Source organism: Lepisma saccharinum, chromosome 29 (assembly GCF_977018435.1).
Source record: "Lepisma saccharinum chromosome 29, izLepSacc3.1, whole genome shotgun sequence".
In the NCBI taxonomy this organism is placed as follows: domain Eukaryota; kingdom Metazoa; phylum Arthropoda; class Insecta; order Zygentoma; family Lepismatidae; genus Lepisma; species Lepisma saccharinum.
The window spans coordinates 19659834-19671706 of NC_139257.1; positions in this window are offsets into that span (position 1 = coordinate 19659834).

Consider the following 11873-nt stretch of genomic DNA (forward strand, 5'->3'; position numbering starts at 1 on the left):
TAATAAAGAGGGTCTAAGCACGCCTATGAATTTAGGTATTTATGCAAAGCTATGAGATGCGTACATGACAAATATGATTAGCCGAAATTGAAAATCCTTATAATTACAAGAGCATTAAATTAAATGTCTGATTTTTTTAAAAAAAATATTGTGAATGAATCCTGCGAATCTCATGTATGAAAATGCATATCCGAGTTAATTAAAAAGCTCGTTCGGTACGCATTGATTACCATATCTTTTTCTAGCCAATCTCTAGTCCATACTTTTCCTTTTTAAATTTTTAATAAAAGCACGAAGCAGTAATTCTCCTACAACATTCTTCAAATTGTTCGTCCATCTTTACAGATTGTCTGCTCTGCGCAATGCCTTATGGGAACAACAGTCAATCGACAAGTACGGTGCAACAAGTACCGTGTGAGGCGAAAACTAGCAAATGGGTAGCCAGTCCAGCGCCAACTAGGGCATTCCTACTGGAAATCCAGTTCCGTGTGATTCAGGCTTTAGTTATCAAAATGGAATTCACAGGTAATAAGCCAATACTATAGAAAAATCGGGGGAAAAAATCGGGTACATTTCTGTGATTTTTACAAGGGCAGGAGCGTATTCTGAAAATTTGACTTGATATACCGTAACAATTCTTATACAGTGGCGGCGAGGGGGGGACAGTCGCCCCCAGCGTTTTGCGACTTTTGCCCCCGCACTATGCTAAACTTTATCTATGAAGGGAAATATACTGTCTTTGCCTCCCCAGTTTTGGCACCTTGCTCCCACCCCCTTGTTTTGGTAACCAATCGCCGCCACTGAAAGTTCCGCCCTACTGAAAAAAACCCTGTAAAAAGCAGTCTTCCGTAAGCAAGGATGATAAAAGGACGTTCCGTCGATGGAAAAAGAAATTAACCAATCGTGTTCCACACAGCATGCCACACCATTAACATAACATTCGACTGTGATCTGTCCAAAATGGGTTGTCAGATAAAAAGCATCAAACATTTTGTTTATGAACTTCATTATGAACATAAACATTAGCCTTGTTACTTTGAAGGACTTTTCATTCAATGGAAGCGTCACACTGTAATTGTTCGAAACAACCATTTGTAATGCGCAGCTCTTCGTGCATCTGTCCGATTAAAATCGTGTGCATTGGCATGCGATGTCACTTTGATATACAGTATGTAACATTCTTATTCATACACACGGATTTTCGAAGAAAATGCTTTAATATCTGAAAGGAAATACACTCTTTTGAAATTGTTTCTTTACAATTCAATAACTAATATCATTAGGAACATAAAATCTTACCCAAATTCTGTATAACCAATTACAATAATAAATTAAATGAAACTGAAAGAGAAACATGCCATTTTTTGTACAACTTTTCTATTCGTGCACTTAATAATATAAAAGAAAAAAGTATATTCAGAGCAAATTGACTCACAGTTCTAATACTTTGATGCGTATCCTTTGGCTTTTAATTGCTGCTTGACACCTGTTCTTCATAGAATTAACCAGTTTCCGACATGTTTCAGAGCTTATTTTATTCCACTCGGCTTGCACAACAGTTTTCAACTCTTGTTTGGACTTGACGCCTGCTTTATGGACTCGCCTCTTCAAAATTGCCCATAAATGTTCAATGGGATTTAAGTCTGGACTTTGAGCTGGTGTTTGTAGTAGTTTGGGCAGATTCCATGTTAGCCAATTCATGTTAACTCGCGCCTTATGCTTACTGTCATTGTCTTGTTGGAATCTGTAGATAGGCGGCATGTCCATTTTTTGGGCACTCTGCTTTACATTGTTCTTCAATATGTCCAAATAGACATATGCATCCATGATACCATCAATGAACTGGATGGTACCAACACCTTTGGACGACATACAGCCCCAAATCATTAATGACCCACCACCGTGTTTAACTGTTGGAAATGTGTTAATGTCATCATTGTCTTTATTTGATTTTCTCCAGACCCTATTCATCCCATCTGACCCGTATATATTTATCGTGTTTTTCTCTTTTCACACAAATTATATGCTCTGTTTATACACTTTGAACATACATTTTTATTGACATTTGTTGGCGAAACCTTCATTAACATTAATTTTCAGGTACATATGATAATTATTATATTTACTAGTAGATATGACAATTTTTCCTCGGAAATTCTATGTGTACGAATAACAATGTTACATACTGTAGATGCGTTACTGACGCGCTAAAGACATTTTAATGTTTTTTTCTGACACCTCGAAAAGGAGAAAATTGGTAGAAGAATTCAGTTATAACTTTTTACTGGTTACAGATACGTTGAAAAAAACCTTCATCATTTCATTTCTCGTGAAATTCTAGCCTGATTTGATATATCATATCACCCCTCAACTTTTATTCGGTGTCTCCACACTTTTGGGCCACCCTGTATATTACTTATAAGATAAAAATACACCAATGCAGGCATGCAAAGTAAAATAAAAATAGAAGTCCGACAACTACATATTTTTCAGCCGACATCTACATATTTTTCAGCAATTTCTATATGTGAGAAAAAGTTGGTTCACCAGAGACCTCTAGAGGGAGGCGATCATCCGAAGGGACTAAAGTAATAAGCAAATTACTGTTACGCGCTTTGTTCTAAATATATAACATAAAACTTGTACTCTTTGCCACCTTGAGGCCGTCCGTGTCCGAAAGGTGCAAGATCGTACCTGAAGCGAACATCCTCCGAGTATGGTCTTTGAGTGCGGTTACAGCGCCTTGAATAACGTAGTGTGGAAAACGGCACAGTTCTGCGCGCTCTGGCTGGTTCCACTCGAAAATGATCCGCTAGAGGCGCTGGTGTTGACCCCGGTGCTTGGTGTTCGACTGCTTATAATGGAAGTAAATGGAGTTTTCGCTGCAACGTCTGATTCTTTTACATGAAGCATTTCTATGAATGTGATAATTGCTATGATATTAACGAACATTCTAGACAGTCGACCACGTCCTGTTATCGTCATACTTTCGTTAATAATACGGGAGAAAAAATACGCGTGGAATGCTCTTGGCAAACTAAATTTTTGTGTATAATTAGGTTCATTATTATTATCATCATCATCACTTCTTTTAAAGATATACACACTGAAGCATTTGTATTTTGGATATTTACTGTTTCTTTTCTTCCGCTTTAAACTAATCGCTGCGATGATGATAATGATGATTCCATGAAACGACAAGGGGAACCCCACAAAACTTTCTTAGTGCCATCGACATGAGTGTAAGGAAACTTTCGAACCAGTGGAACAAGCAACACAGGATGTTTACACTGTCACACTAGTGACACACACTTCCAGACTGTAAAATAGCATTCATTGCACATGAGGGTCCAAACAGCAAACGACACGTTCATATGGCGTATTCGCGTGCTACTTGCTACTTCGGTCGGAAAGCTCCTTAAAGGAAGGGTGCTCAGACCGAAGCGACGCGCTACAGGGGGAGTTCCCAACTAAGTGACAAGCGACATGGTTCCTTCAGTCTATTGGCAAGCGTTCGCTGCTAATTGTGCGAACAACAGATAGGCGACACGAAAAACACTACGTTATTCAAGGCGCTGTAGTGCGGTCTTTAAGTCGTAGACTGGAAGTACACGTCTTTCGAATTGCACTTCGACTGCATGCGCCAAATACGATCAGTAGATAAAACTGAGGACACGTTGTTTTCCCCGCGTTTCGAACACTTGTTTTTCACCACAAAAATCACATAGCATTTTCAAATGTTCGTACGCATACATTTCCACACATTAAAAGAACTTTAACCAACAACTTGCTGGCCCATAACGTATATTTAACCTGTGCTCTTGACTTTCTACCTCCGTGATTTAAAACAAATGAAGAACGAGTGTGGAAACCACGTGACCTAGTCAGCACCCATCTGTACTGCGAGCTGTGCACTTGCGTACTTCTGTTCTTGGCGCTTTCGAACTAGGTGACGTCGCTTCCGCCAAGACCATACTTCAAGTCTGTACTTTGTACCTTTCGGACAGCCTGAGACGAACCAGTTCTGTGTTAACAGTGTTCATGAAAATGAATATCAGATATATTAATTTAAAATAATGGCTTTCTTAGAACAGCTCTTGTTTTAAATAAAAATTGTTCAGTGGTCTTAACTAGAAAAGATATAGATTCATATAATAATGTATGCTGTTGCATTTTTATATTAATATGTTACTAGTTTCGTTAATATACAAGTACACCTTCCTTTCTGTAGTTTTAGATACCAAACAGAGCCACACAATTATACAATAATATAAATCTGAAGTTATTTAAAGATTTCCTTTATTTTCACAATGTAAGGAGGTCGAAAATTTCTTCCAGGATACCTATTCCGAGCTTCCGGCGGGGTATTCAGTGTGACGCTCAACGAAACCAGACGTCCCAGGTTCGAAACCATTTCATCAGTTCATCCTCGACGTCGTGATTAACTCAAAAGGCAGAAAAGCAAAAATAACCGCAACAAAAAAAAAGGACACTTCAATGTCTTATTAACAAAATTGTCTTGCGACATAAATGAAGTTGAAATGCACAATTAACCTCTATGTTCTATGAAATTTACATTGCGTTAAAGTCCAGTATATTAAGCACAACGTGTACGGCATACGGAGGATTGCTAAAACTCAAAAGTATTGCTAATAAAATAACAATGTCGAAATGATTCGTATACTTTAAACACAAATGTTATAATATCAAGCCGAAGGTATTATATTCTTAACCTTGTCCTCCCATTTCGCCTTATTGCGTTTTCACCTCCCCCAATCGAATTTCAAATGATTTGTGACACAAACTTTCTAAAGCGAAACGGGACATTATATTTCGCCTTACACACAAAAAATTTCCCACCTGGGAATATTATCGATTTGAAGGGTAATTCATAATGGAAGCGCAGAGCTTGTGATGTTGCCTACCTTGGCTCCCATTGTCCTGTCGGATAGGTTAGGTTAGGTTAGGTTAATAATACATTAATAATAATGACCCTTCATGTCGATATTCCCTGGTGGGAAATTGTTTGTGTATGGCGAAACAGGATAAGGCGAAATTGGATGTCCCGTTTCGCCTTAGAAAGTTAGTGTCACATAAATCACGCGAAATTGTAATGGGGGAGGTGAGAACGCAATAAGGCGAAACGGGCCATAACCTTCTTAACTGACATTATTAAACAATGTCGACAAAAGTGGAATTTTTGTTTGTACTGCATACACTGATAATAATTCTCTGCATCAACAATAGCATGCAAGTTAATTATACCCCAAGTCCTGAACGTATCACCAGTTCGGCATCTTTGACAGAACCCCAGAGGAAGCCGACCGGACCCGTATCTGGTTTCGAGCCACCACCTGTTTTTCGGCAAAGCGCTGTTGTCACTTTTACCTGCAGTGTTTAGACATCCATTCATTCACTGTGACGTTTTACTCCCAAGGTCTTTATATTGCATAAAAAAATAGCAAAACACAATAACACAAGCTAGCAAAGATAGATAACCGCAACCTCACGTTTAGAAATCTCTAAAGAAACTGAATTAGCAACATCTCATTTAGTCCACGTGGACTTGATGAGAGCTGTCATTTCTTGGACGGACGCTATTGGTGGGAAAGGTTTCAGGGGACGATTTATTGCACTGCACGTGGACCTGACATGTGGTTTTTAGGGGGAAAACTGATCTTTCGGAACTTTCTTTGAAGTAAAGTGAGGTTTCTTTGGGGACGAGCACTATAGTCATTATCCATTGTGTAGTGCTTTTAACTATATTTATACACTGCGTTTTGAGACAGCACATCTTCTCTGGTTTTCTGGTGAACAAATTTCTTTTTGCCGGTGGTGGGAATCGAACCTACAACAAACCTGTGGTTCTACTACAAATCCGGTACGCTAACCAACTACACACTGCTCCAATATTTTTCTTCGGCGTGATTTTTCTTTGCGACGTCGCGGCTGTTGCTCCGAAATTCATTTTCCTGTCTTTGGCGTCTTTTCAAATTTTCAATCCATTTGTATCAATTTGCTCGTGATGGTATGAAATGTAAAGTATCAAGTATGACTGGTGTCAGAGCAAGTCCTAACTAGTGTTGCCCACGGGACGAGACGGGACAGGCTTTTAAAAATTCGAGACGAGACGAGATTGACCATGTGTCATAAGACAAACGAATATTTTCGAGACGAGACAGCATTTCCACGAGGCTCCACGAGACAGGCCAAAGTCTCGTCTCGTGGGCAATACTAGTCCTGACGGGGGGCAACTGGGGCTCTCGCCCCAGGGGCTGCGCTCTGGGGGGAAGGGCACTAGATAAAAGTAATTGTGTGTGTGTGATTTATTAAGAGTTTATAGTACGGTTGTTAAAGGTCAAGGAATTTTAAATACATTCAATTCCGGTCCAGGAGAGAAAATCAGCAAGCGTAAATGGGTTCTGGACCGTAAAGAACCTTTTTATGGATAAAGTATTTCAATTCGGTCCAGGAACCCTTTTTCAATGAAACGATACCAACTTGGACCGAATTTAAATTGTGCGAGAAAAATGGTTCCGGTCCCCAGCGGAACCCAACTGAACCCTTTAGAATTTACGGGTTCCTGAACTTTTAACAACCCTCGTTTATATTGTTTATAGGACTCTGATGCTTCCAATTCAGCAACTAATCTGATTTTTCCGGACTTCGTGGATTGATTTGACATATTTGAAAATGTCCAAAATTAATGAAATCATAATCTAAACAAATCATGTTCAAATATTTCAATCAAGAACAGTTAATATGCAGTATTGATTTGATTTTAGAGCGAAACCACGAAGTGAAATTATTATTTATATCAAACCATGTAAATTCACAACAGTGTCAAAGTTAAATGAAAAATAAACAAAGGGGAATTATGACAGAGAATGTTATTGGATATGTTTAAAAATTGCCACTTTGATAAGTAAAATAACAGTTTGATACTGAACACATCCCGTAATTAAATATAATGAAGGTCACACATCGGAAATGAAAAGAAGCGATAATTCTAAAATGTTATTAGCCTCGCATAATTTCTGTTTTTAACCTTCAACACGTGTACTTTCTTTAAGTAATAATAAGTATAAATTAATTGTAATACTGTTCATTTTGTTATTATATAGGAGACCTGTACTTCAGACCAGTTTGCGAATTAACGGGGGAGGGTACCGGAGATTCTCCACGCCACATACACACAATTTTTTATCCCCGGCAAATTTATTTTTATTCGTTTCAAAGAAACGAAATTGAGAGCATACAATGTATAATCTCGTTAACTATCGAACAAACGCCAATTAAAAATCATTCGGGAACAGTTATTTAACCTTTAAAACAATTGTACTCGTCTGAAATTCTATTTTTAAATAGCCCATTGTTTACTTGTTCGCATTGTCGTCGGGTGCAGAGGTTTTAGAAAAAGCTCCCAGACTAGCGGCCTTGTTCTGCTCTGCCCATTGTTAAATAAACTATGAAACCCTGAAGCAATGGGAAGTTTCGTCAGATATTTTTCATTGGAGGTAGATCACATTTCTCGCCGCACAAGTTTTTCAGTATTAATAGTTGAATATAACTGTTTTTGGTTACGAGTTCCGGTTTTTTAGAATGTAAATATACCAAGTTTTTCTAAGTTAAATGTTATCATAATATTTAATGTCCTAAGTTAGAACCACTGTTCGATAACTGCAAGTTAATCGTTTAATTCACCTACAAATTTTCAAAAAAAAAAAACCTGCCCACGCAATGAAATGACAAATACGCCACAGAGTAGGCATTCCCCAAATCAAAAAGCTGAATTCTCACACTGCTTCAGACTAAGGACTGATTTTTTTTTAAACCTATTAAAAATGTTGGTAAAAGGTCAGCTACAGCCGGTCCTGACCTGACTGGTGTGAGGGTATGTTTTGCAAGACATACTTTAAACACCGACTCGGGGGGGGGGAAGCACACTCTGCCTCCTCCAAATACCTCAGGAGGAGGCATAGGCGTGCACATGGGGAGGCAAGGCGGGCCGTTCGCAGATTTTTTTCACGAAGGGACAAGCAAGGTATCTTTCCGTGGAACATATTGCCCTGATGACTGTTGCCCCTTTTAATAAACACCACTTGAATTTGAAATTATCGCATTTCTACACCCCCCCTATAATAATTATTTTAAATTGCCCCCCCCCCCGCCAACCTTGGACGGTAATAAATTCTAGGGGGTAAGGGGGGCATTCATTGAAGTAAACGAAAGCAAGACTAGCAGAATTTAAGATTGATTGATTTAGTTTATTTTACTTCGCGTTTTGTACCTCTTGGATAATTTGATGAGTGATGAAATTGATGAATGGACATTCACAAACAACCAAGCCCGAGAGGGATTCGAACCCGGGACCCTTGGCGTCGCAGCGCGATGTGCTAACCACTCTGCCACGGGGGCCGACTACAACTCGGCCACAGGGTCCGCCAGAATTTAAGAGTAGCTGGACAAAAGGATACTCAAGATGGTATTACCTTTCACGTCTTGCATTCTTTCTTCCATAGGGCCAAGAGTACCTGCAGGGGTCACAGAGAGGAAATTGCCCCTTCGATTTCAAATTGTATAGGGAGTTGGCCCTGGGCCCCGAACGATCAAAATGAAAATGAATGTACAAGAGAATCAATATTGTCTTCAGTTCGCAATTTCATTGTTTTTCTTTATGCATTGGAAGGATCAACTTAGTACTTCAGTCTGTTGCTGCTAAACAGTTTTGTCATATTCCATGAACAATTGTTTGGAAGAAAAAGAGCGCAGACATTTCAGAGACAATTTGTCATTCAGCTGTTGGTTTGTTATAGGGCAGATGAATTGATTATGTAATGTATTTAAATAATATGTTCACACACATACACATATATACTATATATATATTATATAGGCCTATATATTCACGTGCGTGCATCGATGCAATAAAACTAAAAGAGAGATGAAATAAGGTTTTTCTTTCCCGACTGCACATTCATCAAGGCTCTTGCCCCCCCCCCCCCTAATCAGAGGGTCTGCGCACGCCTATGGGAGGAGGAGGGGCAAAGGTCTCCCCTCATATTCAATCACAGTTGACATTTTTTTAATTTTAGAATATGTGTATATTATCGTAGGAGGAAGACAGATTTTATCTCAAGAAATTGTCAAATGCAAAATTGGGTTATTCGTAGCAGGGTGCGAAATCCCGGGGGGGCTGGGGAATCCCCCCCAACGATGTTGTCCTGAAATTTCCCCAACCAAACTCTTCCGGGGGGGAGAGTTTTTGTTTTAACAAGAAACATAAACGATTACTACTACAATTCCTATAAACAATTAGCTTGGTATTCGAATATGCTTCACTGGAATAATATCGAAAACCTACAAAAAGAATGGACAGCAAAGAGCCTCATCATTAGGACACTGAACCCAGCAATCCCCAGAACACAGAAATTAGTCCGACTTATTTCTTCACCATTTCTCATCGCCTTTCGTCAGTAACCACGAAGTATATAAATATATTAATAAAATATGTATAGCATTTATATGTGAATTTTAATGCAGGAAGCTATTATCTTCTTCATGTCTAATCTTTGTCCCTTCTCATTGTTCATAACATCAGTAGTACATTAAAATCTTCAATTTGCAATTACATTTTGAATGAAAGACTGTCGATATAATATATTGTACATTGTATATTTTATAATATAATTTGATTATTTAATAATTGACATTATATATATATATATATATATATATATATATATATATATATATATATATAGTCTGCTCCTTCCCCCACCCCCCACCAATCTGCAGTGATTTCGCAGCCTGATTCGTAGTGTAGGATATACAGCACAGGACTTCACATGCAAGCAGAGAAGAGCTACAACTACCCACGTTTGAATCCAGGCGGTAATATGCGTTCTTACTCAAAGTTCATCAGGAAATTCAGACATACAACCACTTACAAAGCGGCAAGGTAATTATATGTAGTAACATGCATTATCCCAATCTGCGATATTTAATAACACCAACAGTATCCGAGTACCAAAATGTAACAAGGCAAGATACGGTTCAAAATCCCTACCAACGCTAGCAAGTAAGGCGTGGAATGAACTGCCTTTAGCCTGGAGAAAGAAGAGAAATTTGGCCAAATTTAAACAACAAATTCAGATGTTTATCTATGAATACTGACACCTTGCCTCATTTACCTCATTGCCTCTTTCACATATGCAATTTTTATTTCTTGTGTGTTTCAATTATATAGGTACACTTGTAATTTTCTATATTTTGTACATTTATAAACATTTAGATTAATTGTATAGCTTAACAAATTAATTCATGTAGAGAAAAAGCTGTTTACTGTGTAAAATAAACTGTAAGCTTAAAAGTGTAACCCTAATTCAAATAATAAATGAGAAATACATTTGGTATATTCTAATACTGACAACTGTTGCCATGTAAATAAGTTTCAATTCTTACTTTTTTTTGGTTGTTTGTTTGTTATATCAATGTAGGAATGGTTAGTTAGCGCATTACACAACAACACCAGAAGACCGGATGTTGGTTGGTTTGTTCTATCTGCTTCCTGTAATCAATCGCTTATCCTCATCATCACTAATAACTTTAATAAATTGAAGAATTAACATAAGAACATAAAACAGAAGAGCGATTACAGCGTTTTAATTTTTTAAAATATCCCAGTAGTTGATTTAAGTAGAAGACAATAGAATTCAAATTGACGTCACAGTGATCATATGCGACACTGTTACATTTTATTTATTTGTCCGCTACGAACAAAATGTTAGGCTAGATAAAGAAGTTTGTACTATGGTAAGGTCGTTACAAAATGGGTGAACGCAAAAGTGTGCATACTCTCCCTTCTCTTCTGGACTGTATGATTTGTACTGATGGGCATGTTGTTGACGATACAGTGGGATGCAAAAGTATTGCTTGAAAAATTGTCCATGATTATTTTTATGAATTTTTCTCATGCATACAAAGATTGTCAGCACATTATTGCGATTTTTTTCGATTCTTGAAGCTCTCATTGCGTAAAACGAGGGGCGGTTATTAGGGGGGCAGTTGCTCCCCCCACTTTTCGTCACTTTTGCCCCCCACTATGCTAAACCTTATCTACAAATGGAAATATACTGTATTTGACCCTCCAGTTTTGGCACCTTGCCCCCCCCCCTCCCCGGATTCGGAAACCAATCGCCGCCACTGCGTAAAACAAATACAATGTGCTTCGTTTGTATTGGAAAAAATACTTCTGTGGGTTTGAACACATATTTTCTACAGCGTAAATTGTACTATTATATAAATAATACATGTACAGACTATAACAACAAAACGGCTTTCCTCGTTACAGTAATCTTTAAAAAAAATTTATATATATATATAAACTGTAATCTGCATGAAATAGTAATGATAATATTATATTATCAAACGTTTATTGTATTCGGAATTCATTCCAAGCTCAACAGTAATGTAATGTTTGTATCATCAGCTAAAAAAAATTGTATACTTTGCCGGAAATTATTAGGAATCAAATAAAGATTTGATGTTAGTGAATATCATGGCCTTTCTTTAATTCAATTTTTATATTAGCAATCTTATTTTATAATTAGCCATTGCACGAGCCATTGTGCTATTTTATACGACTCAATTCTCTATGATAGTTGTGCATTAAGTTAATTTCTGTAAGGACACATAGTTTACTTTATTCGCTACAATGCCCCTGCATTACAATTTCTCTAGATGAAATAATATATTCTACTATCTGATCTAATTTTTCTATGTGAAATATTACGCAACAACATTATTGTTTTCTTTATACAATAGCGCTTTTCGTGTACACTAACGTTTTTTTTTCTGTATGCACTCATTAT